Genomic DNA, 22257 nt, shown 5'->3' with positions numbered 1-22257 from the left:
AGATATTAGTGACTTACTTAGATCAGCTTTTCTTTCTAATTATGACTTTGTACTCCATAGAGTTATAGACCGATGAACTAATTAGATATAGACATAGATCTGGTGCTACGACTGACAGCTACTAGTCTAGATATCTAAACTTTAGGAGAAGTAGTTCTACATCTCGTGTATGTGTGCATGTCTGTGTGTGCGTCATGGGTTCGTGCGTGTGTGTGTAAGCTAAAAAAAAATGTGTGAGTTTCTCAAACACCACCATTTAATGGAACAGTCATTGATTGAAATAAAAACATTAGATAAATGAAAATCTGAAATTCCAATGAGTTGATTGAGGTAGCAGCACACATAGTTGATTGTCCAGAAGTGAAACAATGTCTTATCACCGTGTCATTGTTGATTGGACAGATATGAATCTAAAAAAAAAAAAAGGTTACAAAGACAGTTTGTGTGGAAACACAAACTCAAAATCGGCCCCCGAAGTGGTCCACCCAGGCAGGCATCAATATTTTCAAAAAGAACATCCGAATGAAATTATATCAAAGACAAATGAGAGATAAGAATGGAGAAAGAAGGTTGACAGATCTTGTGTAGTGCCCCAACCGTCCAGCAGATCAAAGGATAGGTGCAAGTAAATGCAAAGTTAGATGTGAACCTGGCCTAACTAGTTCCCCATTTCAGACCTTGTTGTCTACGGTTAACGAGGGTGTCATGTAGCCAGCACAACGACCAACCGCCTTTACTTTTCCCCAACTAATGTCAGGTACCCATTAGAGCTGGGTGGACTCAGAGGCGCCCAAGGATTCCGAAGTTGAAAATCCCAGTCTTCACCAGGATTCTAACCCGAACCCCCCGGTTCGGAAGCCAAGCGCTTTACCGCTCAGCTACCGCGCCTCCCCTGGCCTAACTGAAGTGTTATAATTGATGTAATTGTTTTGAAAAGGTTCAATCTCTTTTTCGAATCTACTGATATCTCGCCTGTGGTAGTTTTAACAAATCTAACAAGAATGCAGTTTACATGAATACTATTCGTTTTAAATTAGGTCTAACTTATAATGCATACTAAATAGCTTTTTCTCTTTAAAAAACTGCTTGCATAAATGATTTAAAAAATTAGATTTTTCGCTTTCAGAAAAAAAAAAGTAGCCGTTGCATCAGAACTTTGAATGGTCTAAAATATTGTGATGTCGGATTTTCACTATCTTTTCTAGTTTACGAGATCTAAACGGGACGGACGGATAGACGGACAGACATTTCACACAAAACTAATAGCTTCTTTTGCCCTTTCGGGGGTAGCTAAAAAAGCTGGCTGGACAACGTAAAATAAATAGGCCGGCCTCTCGCTTTAACACGCTAGAAACAAATAGAAATGCCTTCTAATGGCTGGCTATCTCTCTTTCTATCAATCTATCTATCTATCTATCTATCTATCTATCTATTTATCTATCTATCTATCTATCTATCTATCTATCTGTCTGTCTGTCTGTCTGTCTGTCTGTCTGTCTATCTATCTATCTATCTATCTATCTATCTATCTGTCTGTCTGTCTGTCTGTCTGTCTGTCTGCCTATCTATCTATCTATATATCTAAATAAATAAATAAATAAATAATATATTATATAAGTATATTCACTTTATGTAAAGCTTATCTTTGTATTTTTATTTGTCACTCACTATTTTCAAGAAAGTCCAAACCCTCAATTTACACTTGGCCCACGCCTTTTCCAATTTCAATATCGAAATTTTCTATTCTTTTGTTTTCATCATCCTATAAAGACTTTTCCAACACTCTATTTGACGTACACAAACTGAAACAGTTGCGAATCGTGACCAAAACTTAATAAAAAAGAAAAAAAAAAAGATGAGCCAAACAGCATTAATACAGGCATTGCTATTTCTATCACATTTTTATCTTCTCTAGTTTTTCGCCCTTGTTTTTTTTTTACACTTTGTTTTCTCCAAACTTCCACTTTTGTATTTTTATCTTTTTCAAAGTTTAGCATTCATCCCTCGTAGTTCGAATCAAAGGTTCACTACTGATTGGGCTTTTGTGGTACTGGAGGCAGTACTGAAAACATTTCCAATGAAAACCACGAGCGAGACATGAATACAGGCCTGGACATCTCCACGTCTGCATGTAGGGGAGAAATTGGAAGGAATCGATATCAGGCCAGCATTTTCTGATTTCTCCCACTCTCCCCCCTTCAGCTTGTCCTTTTCAGGAAGATGACCATTACTGACACTAAGTATTAAATCACCTCTACGTCATCGTGTGTGTCACTATGTGCGTTTGTGTGTGTGTGTGTGTTTGGGTAAGAGACAGAGAGAGAGAGAAAGAGAGAGGGGGATAGAGAGGGGTACGTCTGGTATGCACACAACAATCGTATGCTACAGGAACTGGTGCTATAATATTATATTATGTCACATTCAGGAATCGAATCTTCATTTCTGTCAAATTTTCGATGACATGTGGTGCAGGGGTCCTGGAAGATTTGGAACTCGATTTTTTGACTTTCCTCCCAGTCACGCTCGCGTGTCTTATACATACATACATACATACGTACATACATACATACATACATACATACATACATACATACGTACTTACATACAGATATATATATAGGAATATACATCCATAAATACACGCAAGCATACATACATACATACATACATACGTACATACATACATACATACATACATACATACATACATACATACATACATACATACATACGTACATACATACACACATATATACATACACACATACATACATACATACGTACTTACATACAGATATATATAGGAATATACATCCATAAATACATGCAAGCATACATACATACACACATGCATACATACATACATACATACATACATACACACATACATACACACATACATACACGCTTACATACATACACGCATACATACACACATGCATGCATACACACACACACACATATACATACATACATACATACATATATACATACATACATACATACATACATACATACATACATACATACATACATACATACATACATATATGTTTTCTCTATTTGTGAATGCATCTCTCAGCATAGCAGAGAAGATGATACTGAACAGTGTAGGTGCTAGGACACAGCCTTGTTTTACCCCGTTTCTCCACTTTCCTGGACACCAGCCTTCATGCCATCATGAAATAGTCTCACCATGGTTATGAATTCTCGAGGACACCAGCCTTCATGCCATCATGAAATAGTCTCACCATGGTTATGAATTCTCGAGGACACCAGCCTTCATGCCATCATGAAATAGTCTCACCATGGTTATGAATTCTCGAGGACACCAGCCTTCATGCCATCATGAAATAGTCTCACCATGGTTATGAATTCTCGAGGACACCAGCCTTCATGCCATCATGAAATAGTCTCACCATGGTTATGAATTCTCGAGGACACCAGCCTCCATGCCATCATGAAATAGTCTCACCATGGTTATGAATTTTCGAGGACAGCCATACTTTGACATAATTTTCCAGAGTCCTTCTCTACTAACAGTGTCAAATGCTTTTGTTAGGTCGACATATATAGAGAAGAGGTCAACATTTTGTCCTTGGCACTTTTCCTAAGGCTGCCTTGCCGCAAATATAAAATGTCTATGGTTCCACACTCTATTCTGACGCCGCACTGGCTTTCTGGTAGTAGACCATGTTCTAGGTGTTGCATGAGCCGATTTAGTTGGATACGTGCGAGGATTTTCCCAGCAATAGAAAGAAGAGTTATTCCTCTTTGGATGTCGCAAATTTGGCGGTTTCCTTTTCGCTTGTATAGATGGACAATTGTGGCATCTTTAAAGTCTTGTGGTATTGACTCTGTTCCAACATAATTATGAACAGCTCATGAAGTCTTTCAATCAGAGCTAATCCACCTTTTTTGTAGACCTCTGCGGAAATAGAGTCAGGGGGGCTTTTCCGCTTGCGAGCTGTTGAATGGCAAGATAAGTTTCCTTTAGCGTAGGGGGTTATCCATTTTTTCATTTTTTGGTACTTGCTGTATTTGCATTCACAAACAGAGAAAACAACGGGATAAATATAACATAGAGATTTGATGGTGGCCTATTCAACCTGAGGCGGCTCAAAGCAACAGTAAGAAATGTGTACAGTTCAAATCTTGGATAAAATCTTTTTACTTTTGTAGTTCTATGATGTACAGAAATTATAAATGGGCTAATTATATTTAGACAATCGAATCGAATTATGCTTCACTAATGCCTTGTTTCCCCATTTTACTAAATCTACACAGAGACTTGCCTCTGAAGTATTTTTAGCGTAGTATCACGTGACCATAGCCCACCAGTTCTAAGATGCCAAGAAATAAAAAGGACAAAAAAAGATCTTTCCACAACAACTTGTAAACATGGATTATTTTACTTTTTTTTTGGTCCTGTGACTTCATAGATCATGAGACTTCTTGGATCATGAGACTTCTTGGATCATGAGACTTCTCAAGACTTTCTTGGTATTTGAAAACGTGAGCACGCCCGAGTCGTTTGAAACTCTGCTGATAGCAATATTATACCAGAGATAAAGTCATACTGTGACAAATTACCTCCCTTCCCAACCAAACTAGCAGAGCGCAGTGACTTAGCCACGACTTTTGTTTTTCCCAGCTCTATGCCTTTTTTTTTTTTTTGGGTTTTGTTTGTTCTTTTCCTTAGTTTTTTTTTGTGAGAGAGAAAGTCTAAAAAACCAATGATGAAGTCTGAATATTCCATCACTTTTGAAGTCAGTTAGGGTTCTCTTGATTCTGCGTTTCAATTGTTAGTTTTCCCAAATATTTCCTTGCACTGATTATAAATAGTCTATCTATCTATCTATCTATCTATCTATCTATCTATCTATCTATCTATCTATCTATCTATCTATCTATCTCTGCCTGTCTATCTGTCTGTCTGTCTCTCTGTCTGTCTGTCCGTCTATCTATCTATCTATCTATCTATCTATCTATCTATCTATCTATCTATCTATCTATCTATCTATCTATCTATCTATCTATCTATCTATCTATCTATCTATCTATCTATCTATCTATCTATCTATCTATCTATCTATCTATCTATCTATCTATCTATCTATCTATCTATCTATCTATCTATCTATCTATCTATCTATCTATCTATCTATCTATCTATCTATCTATCTATCTATCTATCTATCTATCTATCTATCTATCTATCTATCTATCTATCTATCTATCTATCTATCTATCTATCTATCTATCTATCTATCTATCTATCTATCTATCTATCTATCTATCTATCTATCTATCTATCTATCTATCTATCTATCTATCTATCTATCTATCTATCTATCTATCTATTCCTCTCTCTCTCTCTCTTTCTCTCCATGCATTGCACTTGACTGTACTTTAATGTTGACTGTTGATAGTTCCAACAGTTGACTTAGTCAAATAAAGGAGGAGGGGGCACTACGACCAACGCCCCCCTTTCCTTTCCCCATTAGAGGGGACATTAAAGTTGGGTAGACTCTATTGCGTCCTGAAAATCCCGAAATTCAAAAAAAAACTAGTCTTCGCCGAGATTCGAATCCGACGCCCCTCAGCCAGGCACTTTACCAATAAGTCACTGCGCCCAGAATGCTCTGATAACAGTTGGAAAAACAAATAACAAATGTTTCTTTCACATGTTTCGGTTGTTCCATCAGATTTGAAGATAATTACATCCTAGCACAAACCTCCCGCTGGACGACGAGGGGGTGGCGGCGGGAAGGGTTCAAACCCGGGACCATTGTGACCTTCGAGCGACAGTCCAGAGCGCATACCATACGACCAGGCACTATGTAACTATTGTATGAAAGTTCTTTCAGCTAAGAAGGTCCAAACATAATGCAGTAGTACGGAGAAACAAAGAAAGTCTTGAAGAAAAAAAAAACTCATTTTTTTTATGATGAAATACAAAGACTTTCAAAATCTTTTAAAAAAAAAAAAACAACATCCCATTGGAATCTTAGGCAATAGTTCCAGACGATAAGGTAGAAACAAAAAAGAAAAAAAAAAACGAAAGAGATAAGAAAAAGAAAAAGTGGGCGGTTGTGGTCGTTGATTTCTTAATATTTCATCTGAGACCTAACATTTTCTCGTTTGATTTAACCCCATCTCGCCCCCCCCCCCTTTTTCAAACGCTTGAAGTAATAATCAATATTGTAAATATGAAATACAAATTAAATGTCCAAAGATGAAATGGCTAGAAAATAAAACTATTGAAAGATCCAGTCTTCGACCGCAACCACATTACTAGCCATCCCAATTTCATAAAGCCTTCTTCTTCTTAAGTATCAAGTCTATACTGATGGTGTCATACTCATCTGAAGGTACAGTCACATAATACAACGTCCAATCACCTAGAATCTTTAGAGTGTCGATGTTTTGAACATTTTTTACTCCAAGACATTAGTGCACATATTGATGTATAAATATTACGTGTTTCATTTCTTGTACAGTGTCAAGAGAAGGAACATGATTAAATTACATTATTACCTGAGCAAACACTACTCCAGTGTTTATAATTCTTGAGTCTGTCCATACTTATTTTTTTCCATTACAGTTATATTCAAAAATGTTTAGGCACAATGTCACAGCGTTGAAATAAAGAAAATCGTATTGAGGAAATTGGACTCTAGTTTCGAGTTAATATTGAATAAAACAATAACCCAAACATCTAGTCCTGGTGATGTGATAGGTCTCTGCAGTAGTACTAGCCAGGGCTGGTCCTACAGATTGCGGGGCCCTATGCGAAACGGATTGAGCGGGGCCCAGTGTGGGTAGGGATAAGGATAATAAGTGAAAATTAAGATTTTGTATTAGCAAATAATGCCTTATTGTTACATTTTTATTAAATGAAAGCTGACAATGCCGTTTTTGTTTTTTAAATCGCGAATAGATTGGCGTTTTCCATATAGAATGACACCCCGAAACGACAATTTTGTCTGTTTTTTTAAGGAGTTTTACATGAGTTTTCAGAAGATTTTAATAATTTCAGGAGCTTTACATGACATTTTCGTATATTTTGCAATTTCAGGAGAATTCCAGGAACTCTTTAATAATAATTTAAAATGATTTATTTTAATAATTTACACCTAGAATTCGTGCGGGGCCCACTACGGCCGCATAGGTTGCAGTGACCTAAGACCGGCCCTGGTACTAGCCAGTGATAAGTAATTAGAAACTTCTTAAGGATATTTAGGGCCCTGAATGTGTTTGCGAGGTGAGTAGTCACTATCACCTAGGGTTGATCTAACAACAGGGTATATTGTTATTTTAGATTACTTCCAAAGTCGATTTATCTCTAAGATTAGGTTTTCGCATTTTGTTCTTCTTTTCACTTTTACTGGTATCTTATATTGTAAGACAGTGGCACCGCGATGTCTATGACCATGGCAGACGTTTTATTTGTGTTAAAGAAGGTAATTCTAGTCGATTAAAATCTACCGCCCTATCAATTTAAACAGGTCTACCCCCTAGTAAAGTAGATAATTGCTTTATTCGAGAACCTCCTGTGGTATTTGTAGTAAAAAAGGGGGGGGGGATTTTTTCTAATCAGACTATGTGTCAAGGCCAGATGCTGATGGTTATTATTATTATGAATATTATTAAAGCATATGCCGTTTGGGAATTACAGTCATTAAATTTAATATCGACCTTTAACCTTTGACAAAGTTCATTAGGGAATCGGAGCGTCCATGTGTCTCCGTTATCTTGTTGACCGTTAGGAAGGATTTGTTTTGACCTCCTGTCACCCTAAGTCCTGTCGGAAAGTTTGACAAAGGCAGCGATCATTACCAGCAGCTTTAATCAGAAAGAAACAGTCCGTGTATACTAGCTTTACCGAAAGTTCTTCTGCTTTGACAGAGTTTAGTTACTGCTATAAATGCGCATTCCGGTAAATCAGAAAGCTAACGTAAACATCATTGGTGTCTAATCTACGGCCTGCGGGCCATGTCCAGTCCGAGACGTGATGGTATCCGATACTTCGAGAGCTCTACCCTCAGTGTTTAATGGAGCTATGAGCCCAGTTCCATTGGATGTGGCTGGCTGCATGTGTCAGAAATGTATACCTCCCCACATCTCTGCCAAACAACTGTTGTACACAAAACCGTATAGCTGTACAAAACCGTATAGCACAACAACAACAACAACAACAACAAATCTGCCGAACTTTTTAAAAATATAAATTCACAGACTAGTTGAATCTAATTCAACTTACGCTACTCTGCAGTTTTAATTGGCTTATGGGACTTCGCGGTGATCTTGTCACAATTAGATGAAATTAAGGCTGGAATCTCTTTAAATGTATGTCTTATTGCTAGCCTACCTACTTAACACAGATAGGAGATGGTCACTTGTATTGACCAGTACTTTCCACTTTAGTTTACTTGGCGTTACTTGAAAGTGGCATACTGTAAGTTGTCTCGCTATGCGCTGGTGCCAAGACTGACCCGCGGTCAGCCTTCATTGTCAATATGTAATGACCATTGGTCCCTGCGGATCTTAGGTCCGGTAATGTACAAGTTGAATTATTCATTACCGTTGAAATTACTTGGGAAGTTCCAGTGATATGTAGCGTGGTCAGCAGTGTCTAGAGCTAGGCAGACTTAGCATTTTCTTGTTTGTAGCGTTACGTTGGATGGTTAGTGGTTACCACTTTTAATCTTTTCAAGACCAGTGTTGTGTGGTCAACATTTTGTTACTTGTCCGAGAGTGTTCTTGTCACTTGGCATAAGTGTTAACATGTAAACGTGTGTGTGTTTTTTCTCTTTCACTTTCTCTGTAATATCTCTATAATCGTTCTCTCTCTCTTTTTCTCTAATCTCTCTCTTTTTCTATGAAATCTATCTTTTTCTCTTTCTCTCTCTCTCTCTATCTTTTTCTCTTTCTCTCTCTCTATATATATAATCTCTTTCTTTTCTCTCTTTTCCTTTTCTATTTTTCTTTGTAATGTCTTTCTCGTTCTCTCTACTCTCTCTTTTTTTATCTCCAATCTCTCTCTTTTTCTATTTAATCAATCTCTGTCTCTCTTTCTCTTTCGTTGTTTCTAATCTCACTCTCTTTTGCTCTAAGCTCTCTCTTTCTTTCTAATTTCTCTCCCTAATCTTTCTTTCTAATCTTCATCTCTTTCTCTCTAATCTCTCTCTTTTTCTAACCTTCCTTTCTTTCTCTCTAATTTCTCTTTCTCTTCAATCTCTCATTCTCTCTAATCTCTCTTTCTCTCTAATCTCTCTTTCTCTCTAATCTCTCGCTCTCTCTAATCCCTCGCTCTCTCTAATCTCTCGATCTCTCTAATCTCTCCCTCTCTTTGTTTCTCTTGATGAAGATTATATGTAAAAACAAATTGATGTCTAAGGGATGCTACTCTAAAAACTTAGCTCGAGATATTCACCTGCGCTACCAAAAGTGAAACATCCTTCCATTGTTTTCAACATACGGCCAAGTAAATTCGAATAACGAACATCGAGCAAAGCTCGAAGGTAAAACTCGTGCTCGCATTGTCATCTCCACATCAGGAACAATTAACAATCTATTAACATCTCGTAATCGACTATACAATCTAAATAGCCACGTGGATCTTGTGTCAAGAAGTAGATGTCAACCATGTACCCCTTGACATTTACTGACCTATTTAGAGAGGTACTATGGATGACAGGAGTACAGCATTCAGTAGTAACAGAAAGAACTCTTAGTCATTACTTCCTATACCCCAAGGCTACCAATTAGTGTACTATCAATTACATCCCACTTCCGGGTCTACACGTAAAAAAAAAAAAAAAAATCTCTTCATTAAACCTAAATGTCTGAAAAAGGAATTTTTATCAAATCGTTGGAGAATAGAGATTATCATCTCCTCAAAACATAGAACGAAGGAAGTCGACATTCTTATTAGAGAGATGATCAATTAGTAAATATAGAACACAACTATTAAACATTATAACAGTCTTAAATGTTGTTACTAGTAACTTTTAACAAGGGTGGAGGTGGGGGAAGGGTGGAGAGTATTGTAACACTTTCTGGGATGGTAATTTAAAAAAAATTATCTGTTTCTCATCCAATCAACTATTATCTTATTTATTACTATTATTCATTATCTATGTTTTGGATATTTTCCGATTCTCTATGTTTACTTTATGACTTAAAAACTCCAGTAAAAAAAAACAACTTCAGACTTTTAAGAAGATAGAAACGAAGAGAGATCGATATGTAAAAAAAACGGTAGAGGAGGAGTGATATAAGGTTACCTACAGGAAAAACATTAAAAGGAAAGAGGAAAGAACTGCACATTTACAGCCATATATTTTAATACTGTGCGATTTATTTTCGTTTTTCTTTATTAAACAAAATGAATTTTATTACAAATGATTAATTAATGAATTGGTATTTTTTAAAATCTTTCAGTAGCTTTTAAGACCAAAATTAATTTTAGAAGATAATAATTCCAAAAATAATATTGTCAAACTAGACTTATCCAGTGTAACCAATTAGCTAGTAATTCGATTCCTAAACAAATATCTCAACTATCAACTTTCCAAGAAAATCAATACAGTCGTTTTCGTGTCCACCAAGCTTCCACCTTTTTTTTTTGGCCCCATGAAGAGTTCGCACGCTGAAAAGAGGAAAATTTTAAAAAGTTGATGTAATGTTAATTCACAAAGTCAACTTTGGGGTTAAATGACTCTGGAAATGTGTGCGTGTAAGGGGGGGGGTTGACCTAAAGTATCCACCTCTGATTTACCACACTTTACAACCTCAAGGATTCCGGAAACGACCCGTTCTGCGCCTCTGATTCTCTGAGCCCTTAGTAACGATTCGTGGAAATACAATAGCACCTATCTAGCGATCGCTGGCACAGTTCCGACTGGTTGGAATTCAGTTCCCGTTGACCACCCACACGTACACAACCCTCCACCCCGCCATTCAACTTCATCATCATCATCATCATCATTATCAGATAACACAACCGCACTAAATTCAGTACAGATAAGGCGTGCGCCCTTAACCCCGATAACCCCAGATAAAGCGCGGCGCTTGAGTTTAAACGCACAGGCGTACACACACACACACCACGCCCACACCCTCTAGTCATTGTTAGATTCCAGGTTGCCAGAAACGGCACGGAAATTTCAGGCAACAGCTGTCAGGTGATAGAACTATCCGCCATTTTGTTGCCCTCATAAAGTAGCAATATAGAACAATCAATGAATAACTCAATTTAAAAAAATGGAGATCATGTTAGTATCTCAAATTATTGATTTGTGGTTTTCTATTACATAGGAATTACTTTTTCTTCGTTGATGTTTTTTTTTTTTTTTACAATATCTCTATTTAAATCAGAACTTCGTGGAAACTGGAACCTGCATGGACGCTGGTCTTAAAAAAAAAAGGCTTTAACGATTTTCCAAGAAATGTAACAGTTGAAGTATATTGCTGAGAAAGAAATGACTAGATCGTTGGCCACACATGGAAAATTATAGTTTGTTATAATTTTTAAATTTAATAAAATAAATACATTTAAATTTGGCTTGAGAACTAGACTTAGATCTAGAGCCAACATCGGTTTTGAAAGGACTATCGCGCTCTAGAAAGGACTATTGCTTTTGGGAATTTCCGAATGTAAGGCACTATTGATTCAAGAGTTTAATAAATTCAAGAAAATTTTGCGCATCATCTTTTAAGTCTAGATGTAAAGGCCTTACATTGGATTATTCAATAATAATGTTATGACTCTGCCATGCGCACCGACATCTAAGCTAGAAGGTGCGCACTGTGATAAACTGGACTGAGAAGGATGTCAACATTATGAAGAGAAGAGAGAACGATTTCCGCCCTAGTAGAGAGCCGAAGTGAAAAGACTGTGCCTAAGAAAGATGTTGTTTGTGTACCTGTGATGTCGTGTAAATAAAGATATATGTGCCTCGTTGAGTTTACCTCCCTTAAGTTATTACAATATGTTTAAAAAAAAACATGGTGTATTCAGCCGTAGTGTACCAATATTATGCGATAACTGAAATGATTCAAAGTATATATATATATTCGTTTTTTGAAAGATTATCATAGACATACTTCTATTATTTACGTAACATATAGATTACATCTATAGTCTTATCTTATATATATATTACAGATATTGAAGTAGATGTAGTCTAGATCTTAAGAGTTCTAAATGAGAAGTCTAGGTCTAGAGTTCGATATAGATGTCCATATAATGAAAATAATAAATAACCCCACAAGTTTGCATAACCCGCTGGCCAAACAGGTAACATAGTTCGATCAAGCAGCTGACAAAGTCACGGGTTAGATATCCGTTTGAACCAAATCTTTTTATTATATTTTTAAAATGTATTTTTTAATTATTTTTGTTTTTTGTTTTTTGTTTCGGATATTTGTTTAGATTTGAAGATTTTTTTTACACCCAAGTCCGAACGCCTTTATAGTTGATTCTCAATTTTATTGAAGTATGGTGGGGAGATCTTTGAGACGACGGTCCAGAGGGCATACCATACGACTAGGTCGAGACCAATCGTCATAGTTGGGATGAACACTGACCCATGACGTGGCAATCTGACGTCCAGACTTGTGACGTGGCGACAAGCTACAGGTCTCCACTACCTACAGTTTGCTAGGTCGCAGTCCAGTGTTGAAACCTTCTATCACAATAGGTCTAGACCAGACAGTCTAATTGTATCTATAAATTATAAACCATCTAAAAGTGATGACAACATCAACAAGACAAAGGGAAAAATATTTTAGGCAGGCTGAACCAGAGGCGTAGCTAGGGTGGGGGAGGGAGGACACATTTTGAAAATCCTCCCGGGCCCTCACTTGAGGAGGACCCCGAATGAGTGTGTTTTTTTACATTAACTGTTAAATATTACGCAAAATGCAGGGGCCACCAAAGAGGTCAAACTTCCCGGGCCCTCAAATGATGGCGAATTCCTAGCTACGCCACTGGGCTGAACATCAGTCAAGAAAAATGTGGAGTACTAATGAAAATGCCAACACTATGACAAGCACATATTAACTATTCCAATAATATATATTAGAAAAACTAATGATTTATTTCTTAGACGCAAAAATATTTTTTTTACGATTTCAGCAGCCGGTGACGTAGTTCTAGGGTGCAATGTACGATTTGAGCCATCTTGGTTTCGTAGTACATTCAGATGGGATGCGTACACATGATAAAGTGTATTCACAGTGGAGAAACTGTTTGGACGAATTTGCGCTTTGGGGGGGAGATCATATCTTCTGTTTTGTGTCCAACGCTAAAGAGTAATTGGTACTATCACATAAGCAGTGGCGTAGCAAGTTACCCGTGGGCCCGGGTTCAAAACTGTGTTTTTGGGGCCTCCCCTCCCCACATAAACTAATTTAATGCGTGACTAAAAATCGAGTAGTCCGTATATTAACCAATAATATTGAGAATAGTTTTAAATCGGTTTTTACAAACGTGCCACTTATCATCCCCAAGGGATCATGTGGGTCCATGTTGGGCACGACCCATGGGTCCAAAATACAACGAAACCCCTCACACATTGTTACGTCACTGGTGTGGGCCCCTAATGGTCCTAGGCCCGGGTTCATTGAACCCCTTCGCGCCATGGATGCTACGCCACTGCACATAAATAATGTTAACTAGACATCATGGACATGTCTGATCAACAGTAGTAAACGGCTGTACAACAGTGCTGAACAAAAAAAGACAAAGGCTATAGAAAGGCTAATCAATTCTTTCAATCACTGACAAATGATAGTGATTATATTGGGCGATAAGCGTCAGAAAAAAAAAAGAGAACTGAAAACAGTTAAGTTCCAGGTGCTTATTAATCAAGAGAGACCCAGGATACTTGCGATGTGCCTATGAAAGGCAGAGAAACGGATACCTCAAAGTATTTTAGTTTCGCACCCATTCAGTGAAAATTTATTGAAGCTAACAATTTATGCAATTTGAATGAAATTTCTCAAAACTAAAAAAGGAACACAAAATTTGGACATAAAAGGAAAGTAAATTTATATACCTTTTGTTCTCATTGAATAACTTTTAATGTGTCTACAACACCAACACAGGACACTTGCACCTCTAGAAAAGAAAAGATTCTTGGACTCCTGCATCGCATCACAAGGGAAATCCCATCATGTTGCAAAATAAGTTTTGGACCAATTTTATTATGTTATATTATACTGCTAAATCTGTACATATTTGTGTATATCCTGTCATTCAGCCAACAAGTTTGGATTTAGTATTTCTTTAAAAGTATTATTTTGAGCCCCATTAAAACAAGAGGGATGTCGTGTGGCTTAATTATAAAGTTACTTTCTTTTTTATATTGCTGCTCACATTCATTGATTAATATTGATTTCATAATTATTTGTTCAAGCCTAGAGTTCACATCAAGTGTTACTTGTTGTTTTTGGCAATGTAATCTTCTACTGAAAAAAAAAAAGAAAATGTCTTTGGTTTAAACAATTTATCAATACTTAAATTATTTCTATCGAAACCAAGAACGTAACTCGAATCCTGGAAAAGACTGGGATTTTTAATTTAGGGATCGTCGGGCGCCTAAGGGTCCACCAAGCTCTAATGGGTACCTGACATTAGTTAGGGAAAGGTAAAGGCGGTTGGTCGTTGTGCTGGCCACATGACACTCTTATTAACCGTATGCCACAGAAACAGATGACCCTTTACATCATCTGCCCTATAGACCACAAGGTCTGAAAGGGGAACTTTACTTTACTTTATGGTTTCGTAGAACAACCATATGGAATGTGTACACATGATAATGTGTGACAAACAATAAATAGTTAATCTAAAAATAATATTGACAACTTGCGATTTAGGGGAAGATTATATCTTTTGTTTTGTGTGTAACTCAAAGTGCCCGTATAATTGATTCTCAATTTTATTGAAGTCTATTGAGAATATTTTGTTGCTTACGTTGTATGTTTGTCTATTCTCAGTACCTTTTAAAACCAAATAAACTTTGTAGGCGTATCACTTAATTCAGAAAAGTAATTTTTTTTAAAATAAAGTTTAAAAAAAAACAAAAAAATTTCACCTTAAATAACAATAACATAATGTTTTCAGTTTCAGTGCAATGGAGATTTAAACTCAGATTAACTTACAAGATGTTCAATTATTTAAACAATCTAATGTAATATACAATAATGGAGAATCAATCGGTCAATTATCTTCCCTCTGAGGTGGCTGAGTGGTAAAGCCCTTGACCTCCGACCCGGGGGTCCCGGGTTCGAATCCTGGTGAAGACTGGAATTTTTAATTTCGGGATCCATAGCGCCTCTGAGTCCACCCAGCTCTAATGGGTACCTGACTTTAGTTGGAGAAAAGTAAAGGCGGTTGGTCGTTGTGCTGGCCACATTACACCCACGTAAACCGTAGGCCACAGAAACAGATGACCTTTACATCATCTGCCCTATAGATCACACGGTTTGAAACAATTCACCTCCATTCACCTAATTTATCCACTCATCTGATGTAATCCTACGCAAACATTACATCATAAACTCAAAACACATGCATTCCCCATCCATAACACGCTGGCTAGAAACACATTCCAGCCATTAACAGGGCACACAATAATACCTCTCTGATCATCCAAGCTCTACGTATTACAGTCCATCAAAGGAAAGTTTTTATTTTACAGACAATAGAGTTAAAAACTCTTTCAACGTATTACTAGTATGAAAAGTCTCACAGAAAACGTGGTATGATGTAACCAGTGCACACAATTACCACATCCACCTATACATTCAGTATTTTGGTTTGGCATGCCGGTATATTAGGATGCGTGGCAGAGCCTGCCTATTTTATAATTGGCTGAAAGTGACAAGAGAATCTATTTATAGCGGGCCCCTCAGGCGAGATGACTTAGGGAGTCGTCCTTGTCTGCCACCCATAATGACGTCCGGCATTTCGGTCCCGTTATATCGATATGATATAGTGCTTGGTTGTCGAGTGATAAAGCGCTTAGCTAACTAACCTGTGATTGCGAGTTCGAATCCTAGTGAAACTGATATTTTGAATCTAGGGATCATGAGGAGGTCCATGATTTCAATCGACTTATTTTGGTTTCTAACCTTTGTTGGGTAAAGTAAAGTTTGCTTTTCATTTTGTTTGCTTGTGCCTTGGTTATTCCTTGTGTTTTGGTATACTAGTTAGGTTCCCCTTAAGTTCCAAGCATACAACAAATGTTCACACTATACATGTAAGCCTAAAACGAGATCGTCTTGGGATACGAGCAATATGTCATAGGGAATATTATAAATTTATATTTGTTTTGGTTCGAGGGTGCTGTGGATGAGTGGTACAGCGCTTGACTTGCAAAACGGGTTTGAATCCTGATGAAGACTATGATTTTTACTTTCGGGATCTTCAGGGCACCTCTGAGTTCACCCAGCTCTAATGGGTACCTGACGTTAGCTGGGGAAAAGTAAAGACAGTTGGTCGTTTTCCTGGCCACATGACACCCTCGTTAAGCGTGGGTCACAGAAACAGATGGCCTTTACATCATTTGCCCCATTTTACTTTACTTGGGTTCGTTCCAGACAAAGCAGTTTTTTTTTTTCAGATAGGCCGATGGAGGGGAACATCTAGTTTCCAAGTGTCTTTGTCTCGACTCTTAGGCTGAGTCTTAGGACAGTTTACAAAGAGAAGAAAGACGTCTATTAGCTTGATAGAGCTCGTGCCCACATTGCATATCTACAAGCAATTATTACACGTTCTTAGCTATTTATAGAAAGATCGAAACTCCATCTTTCATGTGTGAAATTTTCTTGTTTTTGTTTTTTTTAGACTTGTTTTGTTTTTCTTTATCGAGTTTTTTTTTTTTTTGTGGTTGAGTTTTTGGAGAGGCAGCGTGTTTATTGATTCCCGAGCATAAGGCATTACGAACTTGAAATTGCCAAGCCTTTTATTTCTTAGTGGAAATGTGTTTCATGGTGCAACTCCGATACAAGGGCCAGAACTCCGATAGAAGGACAATAACCGTGGCACAAAGGCCTCCACTCTGATACAAGGGCCACCACTCTTATACAAAGGCTAGTACTCGCTGATACGGCGACAATGGCTTCGCTACAAGGGCCAACAATTTGATACAAGAGCCTTCGATTTTGTCACCGATACCTTTGAGGTCAACAAGAATGTGCATATTATTCGTGTTCATGTTGTGTCAGTAAGTATTTGTCCTGCTTTATATTTTTCTTGTTGTATAATACAAGGCATGTAAAAACATATATATTGATCTAAATAATTAGGAATATAGTTTGATTTCTTTCATTATGTTTTATATTATTAATTCAGCATTATATATTCTTATACATAACAGATGTTCCTCTAAAGAAGATAACTAATTCCTACGCGTATACATGCGTTACAGAGGCGTAGTGAGGGGGGGGGGGACAAGATGCACCGGGCGCCACCCGAGGAGAGGCGCCAAAACTAAATAAAAAGTATTGTAGATATTTTAGTTAGGTAATACATTCTAAGGTTATTTGTATTATATTATTAAATACTTTTTATGTATAACCATATATTTCTGTGATATTCATGGAAAAACTTACGGGGGGCGCCAGTAACGTTTCTTGCCCCGGGCACACGTTTTGTTCACTACGCCTCTAATGTGTTAATCTAGTTGTACATGTTAATTGGAGACTTAAACTCTGCAAAGTCATTGGGTTTTTACTGTCTGATTCAGGCAACCCATTCTTTGCTCTAATGGCACTAAGGAAGAAGGAGTTAACTTCTACCAATTTGTCCAAGTACATGGAGTTAAAGATGTGCCTGTATCTTGATTTCGTTTTGAATATTTTTATTCGTTCTATTTTGTATTCATGATGATGATCAATGGTTTACTCTAGTCAAATGTAAATATTCATTTGTTAAAAAATCTCACAGTTTGTTCTAGTTTCTTTGTGGTTTATTTTTAGGGGATCCCAACAAAGGACGCATAGTCTAATAAAGGTCTAACTAAGGTTAAATAACAATTTAGTTTTGTATTCTAGTTTGATTGGCAGAAATGTCTTTAATAAAACCTAATGCTATGTTGTTTTATTTTATAATCTTGTCTGACGTCAATATAGGAAATCTAGGATAACATTACATTTATTATAGCACCTAGGTATCTGGGGGTTTTAATGTTTGTCACATGTTTTCTATGAATAAATAAGTAGTTTTTAATTGTTCTAGTATTTTAAATTCTCTTAATAATTCTATAACAGTATAACAATACAGCAATATACTATACTAGGTCAAGCAGGGCCGACCCTAATAATTGCGGGGCCCTATACGAAACGGAATAATCGGGGCCCAGTCTGGATAGGGATAAGTATAATGTCAAAATTAAAATTTTGTATCAGAAAATACATTAGACTTTGGAATACATTTTTATTTAGTGAAAGCTGAAAATCCCTTTTTTTATCGCGCGAAGGAATGGCACCCCAAAATAACAATTTGTCTATTTTTCAGGAGATTTTAATAATTTCAGGAAATTTCCATGACTTTTTCATATATTTTGCAATTTCATGAGATTTACAGGAGGTCATTGAAAATCAGGAGTCCCCAAAAACCCTGTTATTATTTATAAGTTATAATGGTTTAATTTAATAATTTACACCTAGAATTAGCGCGCGGCCAGCCCTGAGATCAAGTATTTATAATGCACAATAAAAACCCACTTGTTTACACTAGCAGAAGACAACAGGCTTTAATACACTGATGGTCATTCCCGGAAGACAAGGCCATCCGCTCGTTCGCAAAAGATTGTAGATGTGTGTTTAGTTTCTGTAAGTGTGTTGTACTGTAAGTGTCGTGATAACTTTTAGTTACAAACAAAGACAATCGTTTTACAGAATGATACGTTAATACATCAAAAGTACTTTCAAAAAGATTATACGATTAATATTTTTGTTGAATCCAACTGAAACTATTTTTTTCTTTTTCTGCATTGGTTCACGTATGTATAGAAGTTTTCAATCTGTCTGTCTATCCTGTGGCTGTATACCTCCTTCTCCCCAGCATTATTGATATTATATAATCCTTATTATGTACACATCTACAGCATCTAATCCCGCAACACCAGATGTATCCCAGTTGAGTAGGTTCAATTTGAGTCTCTATAACATTTTGTACTAAAACATTCTCTGCGTGTCCTGTTTACGACACATTGAGATATTTAAAGTAACACATAAGGCGTGACATGCTCTAAATGAAAACAAATCTCTACAAATAAACATATTTTATCTTATAGATTACAGACGTTACGTCAAAAGACAAGATAATTGCTTGCTATACATTTCATATGTCATTCTATTCATGCATGATAATCAGTGAATTAAACTCTGCTAAGTCGTTTGGCTTCCTGGCTGATTCAGGCAACCCATTCCATGCTCTAACGGCACTATATATAGACTGCGGATTTTCCCTGTCAATTAAACAATGTCAAGGACGCTGAATTAAAGTTAAACGTTATCAACTCCATTTTAATAGTTGAACTACACATGAAAAAGGAGCCCAGAAATTTAATTCTGTAGTAATAAAAATGATAAAACAACAAAAAAAAACTTGTCAACCTTTCCCTAATTTGTTACTCCTGATAGATTTCTGACCTACGCGAGTATCTCAAATAACAATGGGAAAACAAATATACAACACCATAGCAACGCAGAAACAAAAACATAAACAAACGAAACGAATTAAAAAAAAAAGAAAATTTCGTAAAGCTTCACTTACTTTTGTTTAGTCCGAGTAATCACAGCGGTTTAGCAATCGAATCCATCGATTAGTAATCAAATTGGCCCAGTTACTCGATCCTAGGGCGAAGTGAAATAATCACACTGCTAAGTAGTTTTTCTAATGCACGCGATACTCTGGCGTGATGTTACCGTCAATTACACTGGCACGTCCAATTACCGAAAAAATACCGATTCAGATAAATCACACAAAACGACTTCTGTTGGCTAAGAAAAACAAAATGGTTTGATAATGGATTCTCTAAATCTCGGATAACTGTTGACTTACTCATTATTAAACGGCTTTTCGTAATGTATGTGAATATCGTTGTGTTGAATCATCAATTTAAAATAAATGCTATACTTTAATAATGCAATACAAGTTTTAAAAAAACAACATATAGAAAATGACCTTTACATTGTATGTATTTTTTTTAAAGATAAATCAATATAATCAATTTTTATTTTTTTTTAAAATTCCCTTCGGATGCTACGATTAAAATCGATGTAACCGATTTTAAAATCTTTATTATGTAAATTATCAATCACCGCTTAAGAGAAGAACTATTTTTAGAAACCAGGTTTTTAACGGTCAGTAGAAAGAGAGGCACACGAGAAGACAAAATAAAACACGAAAATACTCTCTCGCTTTGTTCTTTACTGTATTTCAAATTTTGTTCTCTCTCTCTCTCTCTCTTTCCCCTTTATCATTCACTTTAGCTATCTCCTACTCACTCGACAAGGTCTCACGTCTTTCTCTCTCTCACGCGCTTAGCTCGCGATAATAGCTCTGTGCTCTCCTACTAGGGTTGCACGTGAATGAATGAGAGAGGAAGTAGATGAGTGAGAGAGTGGTAAGAGAGAGAGAGAGAGGAGCAGCTGCTGCGGGGGTAGTTGAGTAGTAGAATTTGTTATTGCGCAAGTGTTGATCTGTTGTGGAATAAGTCTCTCGTAGTGGTGACAGCGTACTCACCCTCGCGCCCAGGCCTGCTTTAACAGCATCGTGAGCAGCACACGTAAGGAAATCACACTTTGGAGGCCAGACTAGGTCTCAAAAATATTTTTTCAAGGTATTTTTTTTCCCGAGTTTTCTAAAAATTGATATCTGAATGTGTTTCGAATGAACGACTCTTTTATCTTCCACGGGAAAAGGAGGGGGGGGGGGGAGATTTGCACAGATTCTTCCTTTGACAGAACTCGCAAAAACTCAAAAACAATATGTCACTTTATATCAACACAAAAAAAAAAAATAATTTCAGTGATTTTATCGTGTTTCCATTTCTTTGCATTTAAGACAGTAACTATGGCAACTGTGAGAACTGTAAGAAAAAATAATTCTTTTAATTAATAACATTTTTTTTGGCATAGGGTTTCGTTGATTTATTTATTGTTTCTTATTGCATTGATGGATTCGAAAGTTGATTACAGCCAGAGGCGTGTTCGCTGTTATTGCAGATAAACCATAAGGCTAAGCTCTCTACTTTCATCGGCGTAGCAAGCAGGAGGTGAGAAGCATAGCGTTCAGAGAGCTAATAGTTCTGACTTCTTTCTTTAGTGTGCTACCAATCATGTGGGACAAGACCACTGTCAACTGGTTGGAGAGATACCAAGAAATCAATAATGGAAAGTGGAGCTGGATAGGAGACACACCCTGCGAAAAACAGCTACCAATGTTGCAAGTCAGGCACTTGATTAAAATCTACAAGAAAAGAGGAAAAGTGGGCAGATCTAAGCAAACCTGGAAGAGTTTAGTCATCAGAGAAGCTGAGGATACTGGAATGACATGGGAGCAGATGAAGAAAGCTGCTTAGAACTGAGTTCCGAGAACTCAACCCTTAAAACTACATCTATAAATATTATACAAGTTATTTTTCTGTATTCAATATAAACAAATAAATAATTACTAATATTTTTTTTTATTGACTCATATTTTATTACATACAATAAATAATTGGTTAAAGTATCAATATGATCGGAGAATGCTCGTGGGAGAAATAGCTTAAAAAATTATTTAAGGGGACTAAACCCAACACATTTAGCCATATATATATATATATATATATATATATATATATATATATATATATATATATATATATATATATATATATATTGTTACGGCTTTGGAGTAGACTGAAGAAAGTTAACTCACTGATTGCCAGGGCTCCGATATCCTTCTGGTTGCAGAAGCACAATCCACTACGAACAGTCAATAATCCAAGTAATCGAAATAATTTCACAGTTCTCCTAATCAAATGTACACACAACTATTCACAAAAACCGATTCAAGAAAAACAATCCCCCGTTGGAAAAGTCCGCGATCATCACCCCAGTTACTTTACACATCAACACACTCGCTCAGGTCAGTTTCGCCTCCAAACATAAACGAAATTCAAAAAGTTCTCACGTGGGAAAAAAATGGTCAGTCGGGGGGAACAAGTTTACAACAATATATATATATAT

General features: G+C 36.7%; 1 protein-coding gene across 1 annotated transcript in view; it reads right to left on the bottom strand.

Annotated features, from left to right (window-relative positions):
• The window catches only part of LOC106070803 (G-protein coupled receptor dmsr-1-like), a 242553-nt gene extending 222151 nt beyond the window's left edge, over positions 1–20402 (bottom strand). Inside the window, exon 1 of the mRNA XM_056008595.1 lies at positions 19796–20402. The gene's annotated coding sequence lies outside the window, so the exon portion shown is untranslated. The remainder of the gene's footprint in view (positions 1–19795) is intronic.
• Between the last annotated feature and the right edge of the window lie 1855 nt (positions 20403–22257).

Source organism: Biomphalaria glabrata, chromosome 13 (genome assembly GCF_947242115.1).
Source record: "Biomphalaria glabrata chromosome 13, xgBioGlab47.1, whole genome shotgun sequence".
Lineage (NCBI taxonomy): Eukaryota > Metazoa > Mollusca > Gastropoda > Planorbidae > Biomphalaria > Biomphalaria glabrata.
The sequence above is the reverse complement of the archived record's forward strand: the minus strand, read 5'-3'. Positions and strand labels throughout refer to the sequence as shown.